Raw genomic sequence first — 5,628 nt, 5'->3', positions numbered from 1 at the left:
GGAGTTTAAAAAAAGCATTTTTGAAAAAATTTTAGGTAAAAAAAAAAAAAAAAAAAAAAAAAAACCCACTGGAAATTAAATAAATACCTATGAATGGTAGATTAGACTATGTTGATAGTCATATGACAAAATACCACACAGGGAATGAAATATATATCCAAATAATTAACACAAGGTACAGAAAGACATCATAATTACATTTTTAGAAAGTTTAAAACAAGAATTATCATGTATTATTTCTTGATATCGGCAGGTTTCATAGTATAAAACATTAATGGAAGTCATAAACAATTTAGGTAGATTTTCTGGGGGATGAAATAATATTGAAGAAGTCCAAACAATTTTATATATAATTACTTTTTAAATGTATGACACATATAGTGGAAGGTAAGAGTTGAAATATATGAGTAATTGCAATATTAGATTTAAATAAAAAATGCTAAAATGTGTCAAAGTCAGAAGGAATGTCAGTTTAAGTTTTAAACATAGCACTTGCTGTTAAAATTTAGAGCCTGCCATCAAGTTCTATAAATAAGATAATAGAATGTAGGAATTATACTTAATCCTCTAATTACTCTCAGCTTTAATCAAGCCTTTATTAACATAATGTGTCTAGCTTGGGGTCTTAAAAACCTGAGAGGGGATTTAGGGAATAGTAATCAAAACAATGAAAAATAAGTAGATGATGTCAGGAAAGGGGATGGAAGCTGGGGTGATAGAGACCAGTCAAAGAAAGTGAAGAGTAAGCAGTGGGAAGGACTGACTCAAGGTTGGCTGTTTGTATCCCAATGTCTGTGATGCAGTTAGGGCCCAGCTGACTTCAGCTGCTTCAGTATCTATTGACAAATTGCTCCCAAATATAGGACATTAAAACAATGATGATCATGGGTCTGTATTTTGGTCAAGACTTCACTGGGGACAGCTCTTTGCTGTACCATGTGACATCACTTGCAGCATGTCACCTGAAACAGAGATCCAAGTACACAGTGGCTCAGCAGAGATCAATGCTATCTTCTGGAGCTATGCCATGATGTGCTGGTCAGAGTCTAGTGGCTCACTAGAGATCGATGCTATCATCTGTGTACCATGATCTCCAGTCAGTTCCTCTCCTCATGGGCCTCCTCATGGGCTTCACAGATTGCTTCACAGTATGTTTGCAAGAGTAAGCATCCAATGGGAGAAGTGTATGACACTTTCACATGCCACCAAAGAAGTCATAATATCCAGTATTAGTCAAGGTTCTCAAGGGGAAGAGAGCTGATAGAATGAGTCTATATTATAAAAGGTGGTTATCAGATTGGCCTCCACAATGAGAGCTAGATAGTCCCATAAAGTCCGTATACACACTGCAGAGACTGAACCAGCACCTGCTCAATCCATAAGCCTGGATGCCTCAACAGTTGCAACCTGTTGCTGAACAGTTGGGGGATTCCTGGAGAGCTGCTCGTCTTTAATCCATATTGGAAGGCAGAAGAAGCTGGTTCTGTCACCAAGCAAAGGTGAGCAGGCAAAGCAGCTACTTTTCCTTGGAACCTCTTCCTACCTGGGCTGTCACTAGAAGGTGTGACCCACTCTTGGGGGAGGGTCTTCTCCCCTCTCTTAATCTTTCCTAGAAACCCTCACATACCACCAGAGGTGTGCAGCTAATTGATTCCAGATCCAATCAAGATTAACCATCAGGGTATCACTTTAACCTATTGATTGAATCAGTCACAAAGACCCACCAGGATCAATGGGGAGGGTCACACATGCCACCCCTTGATGAGGTCATGACATAGTTACAGAAGACTATTGAGTCAGAAGATACTGTTCCTCTCTCTCTCTCTCTCTCTCTCTCTCTCTCTCTCTCTCTCTAATACATTTAGCCACATCATCGTTCCTACTCAAATCTCTTCCAGGGTCCATCCATCATTCTCCCTGCTCGTAAGATAGAGACATCACATCATTCTTCTGTTTAACAATCAGGGAGTTCATGATCTGCTTTCACCCTATTGTAAGACTGCATAGAGTAAAAATGCCCCAGAATAATTCTTTGAGGGACCTGAAACGTTTGCTCCTGTGCCTATTTTTAGAAAAGGCTCACACAAAACCTTGATGCCTCAGATGCTTTTCTTCTTGAGCCCATCTGAGGTAAGGTGACGGCACATTCAAGTTTAATGTAGCCCAGGATCAAGACATTTCCAGATGCATTAGAAGCCAGGAGAATGTGGAATAATTCACACAGAAATACTTCTAAAACCCACTAGACAGATTGAAACTTATATATCAAGTCAGATTTTAAAGTACTCTATAATCCAAGGAAATAGAAGTCATGGAGAGTTTTCTTTAAAGTTCTTTATTTGACCTAGAGTATTGCAACACAATAGTTAAAAGAGGTCATGTTTATCAATTCAAAGACCCATTATCTGTTATATCATTATATTTCTATTCATATTTTATCCAGTATATAAATACATTATCTTCTTTACCTTTTACCAACCTGGAAAATAAACTGCCATTTTACACTAGAACACACTTTATTCTTTCTTTCTTTGAGGGGCTGTGAAGCATGCTACTTCAACAGTAACCAGTTTGAACTGGGACCCATTTGATTAAGGCAGGTCTTAGACAACATCTCTACTAAGTTGAAGTATATTATGTCGCTGATAGTCAACCAGTCTAAACCAACAACAACAAAATGGAAATCTCATGACAGGCATCATGGTACACTCTGGAGGTCAAGGCAGGAATGATCAAGGCCTGCCTGGACTACATGGTAAGTGCAGGCCATCCTGTGCTACAATATCCTGTCCTAAAATGAAAAAGAATTTTTTTTAAAAAGAGGGCACTATTTCAAATTGTTCTGGTTTGTTCCTTCATTGCTGTGACAAAATACTCTGACCACTACCAACGTGGGGAGGAAAGGGTTTATTTAGCTTACATATCCTGGGTCACAGTTCATCCGGGAGCCCAAGGTAGGAACTCAGGGCAGGAACCTGGAGGCAGGAGCTGGAGCACAGGCCATGGAGGAATGCTGCTTACTGGCTTGCTCCCTTGGCCCCTGCTCAGCCTGCTTTCTTATGCAACACAGGCCCACCTGCCCAGGGGTGGCACCACCCACAGTGGGCTGGGCCCTCCCATACCACTCAAGGATCAAGAAGATGCCCCTCAGACATGGCCACAGGCCAGTCCAATGGAGGCAATTCCCCAATTGAGGCTCCCTCAACCCAGGTGTGTTAAGTTGACACTAAAACTACCCAGCACAATTGACCCCTTGTCAACCTGACACACAAACACATCACTATTAAACCATAAGCTTTCTAATTCTTGTCCCCAAAATATGATGTTAACATTAATATCACGACATAAGACAGTGCAACCTTAAAAACCCCACAGTCCTTAAAAAGTACAAATACTTAAAAGTCTCAACTGTGGGTGGGCTTCTGTAAAATCCAAAATAAGCACAGTCTTATTTCAAAGGGAAGAATCGGGCACACCTAAGCAAAACCAAAGTCCAGCAAAGTAGCTCAAGCCTGGACATCTGGGATTCACTCACAATCTTCTGGCCTGCAAAGGGTTCTGGCAGCTCCACTTCTGACTCTGCTGTTCACAGCACACAGAGCTTGTCTCACAGACCCAGACCAGCTCCATTCCACACCTACTTCTGTCCTTGGTGGTTATCCCATGGTCCCAGCATTTCCAAAAAGCTGGGATCTCTACTGAAACTGAGGCTACACCTTCACCAATAGCTTCTGGCCTTTCAGGGTGCAAAGCCTCAGAATCTCTCCATGACCCCTTCAATCCTGGGGTCTTAACTGCAACTGAAGCTGCATCTTACACATTACTAACTCCTGCTTCCAGCTTGAGATAGAGGTGCAGGTCCCCTCTGTGTGCTGCCCCTGAGGAAATACCTCCCGGAAGACTTCACCACAGTGATGCTGGTCTCTTGTTACTTACAGCTGATTTTCCAGCCTCAGCTAACCAGAATCAATTGTCCCAGTAAAGCAAAGGTTTTGCTTCAGGTTCTGGTCTCTTCTTAATCACAGCTGATTCTTCAGCCCAAGATGACTAGAACCCACAGATTCTCAACTCAAAATATCACAGGAACAGCCCCTATAGTCTCCGCTTCCCTTTGAAGCTTCACAAGGCAGGCCTCCATCATCCACAACTCTTTCAGCATAACTTTTCCAAGCTCCACAGCAACGAACTCTGAGAACGTAATGGCTTTTCCAGCCCAAAGTTCCAAACACTTCCACAGTCCTCCCCAAAAACACCAAGGTCAGGTCTGTCACAGCAATACTCCACTGACTGGTACCAATTTCTGTTCTGGTTTGTTTTTTCATTGCTGTGACAAAATACTCTGACCACTACCAACTTGGGGAGGAAAGGGTTTATTTAGCTTACATATCCTGGGTCACAGTTCATCCGGGAGCCCAAGGTAGGAACTCAGGGCAGGAACCTGGAGGCAGGAGCTGGAGCACAGGCCATGGAGGAATGCTGCTTACTGGCTTGCTCACCTGGCCCCTGCTCAGCCTGCTTTCTTATGCAACACAGGCCCACCTGCCCAGAGTGGCACTACCCACAGTGGGCTGGGCCCTCCCACATCACTCAACAATCAAGAAAATGCCCCACAGACATGGCCACAGGCCAGTCCAATGGAGGCAATTCCCCGATTGAGGCTCCCTCAACCCAGGTGTGTTGACACTAAAGCTATCCAGCACACAAATGTTTCAATATACACATGTTCAATTAGACAATTGGTGCATGACTGTTGTCCTAGCCACTTTGGAGGGTAAGTTGAGATGGCACAAGCTGCTGAAGGAGATTAATGATAACCTGAGCAACACAGCAAGACCTTGTCTCTTAAAGTCACTATAAGATGAACCCTAATTGAAGAATCAAACTGTTGTTCCTTTGGTGTGAGGATGTTAAAGCCCAATAACCACCGACTCTAAAATGCATCAACCAGTTGAGCTGAAAATCATCCACCGGAGAAGCAAAATACCCTTACATGGTCTATTTTTAGCAGCTGTGCAAGTTGGTCAATAAAATATAAATATGATAATCTTGAAGAATAGGTTTTTTGATTTTTAATAGGCTAAATTTAGCCAGAAAAGCTAGAGATTTTTGTTCCCTAAATGTGAAGTGAACAAACAAACTTTGGTTTTCCTGAGATGTCAAAAGAAATGAAAGAATACCAAAGCTGTATTTGACAGGTACTTAATACTATATTATTCATAAAATAGGTATTAATAGAGAGAATTACCAAACTTATTGAAAATTATGATTAATAGAGCAAAACAATAAGACTATGGCTGTTTAGAAGGTAACTGGCAATTTCATCTGCTACCAAAAAATACCATATCCTTAGAAAATGAAAACGAATGAGAACTATAATTTCTACAATTTTAAAACATATCAACCTCACTTGATAATCTCTTGGAAGAAACATAGGATTTAAATAAAGTTTTGGAGGAAGTACAAGGTTTACCAAAATAATTAAATGTTTCCAACTAACTTTTAGAATTTCTCATGTCTTAAAACCCTGATAAGTGAGTATATATCCAGACATGACTACAGGAACCAGGATAATGGAAAGGAAACAGGGAGGTAAAGGAAAAGAAAGAACCTGAAAGGGAAGAGAAATAG

The 5,628-nt window shown here is 41.2% G+C and overlaps 1 long non-coding RNA gene across 1 annotated transcript in view; it reads right to left on the bottom strand.

Annotated features, from left to right (window-relative positions):
• LOC115069473 overlaps positions 1–4,422 on the bottom strand; it is a 68,144-nt gene extending 63,722 nt beyond the window's left edge. Inside the window, exon 1 of the long non-coding RNA XR_003848742.1 lies at positions 4,384–4,422. This is a non-coding gene — a long non-coding RNA (uncharacterized LOC115069473). The remainder of the gene's footprint in view (positions 1–4,383) is intronic.
• Positions 4,423–5,628: the final 1,206 nt, after the last annotated feature.

Source organism: Nannospalax galili, unplaced genomic scaffold (assembly GCF_000622305.1).
Source record: "Nannospalax galili isolate Female #2095 unplaced genomic scaffold, S.galili_v1.0 scaffold153, whole genome shotgun sequence".
Classification (NCBI taxonomy): domain Eukaryota; kingdom Metazoa; phylum Chordata; class Mammalia; order Rodentia; family Spalacidae; genus Nannospalax; species Nannospalax galili.
This window is presented reverse-complemented; position numbering and strand designations above follow the sequence as displayed.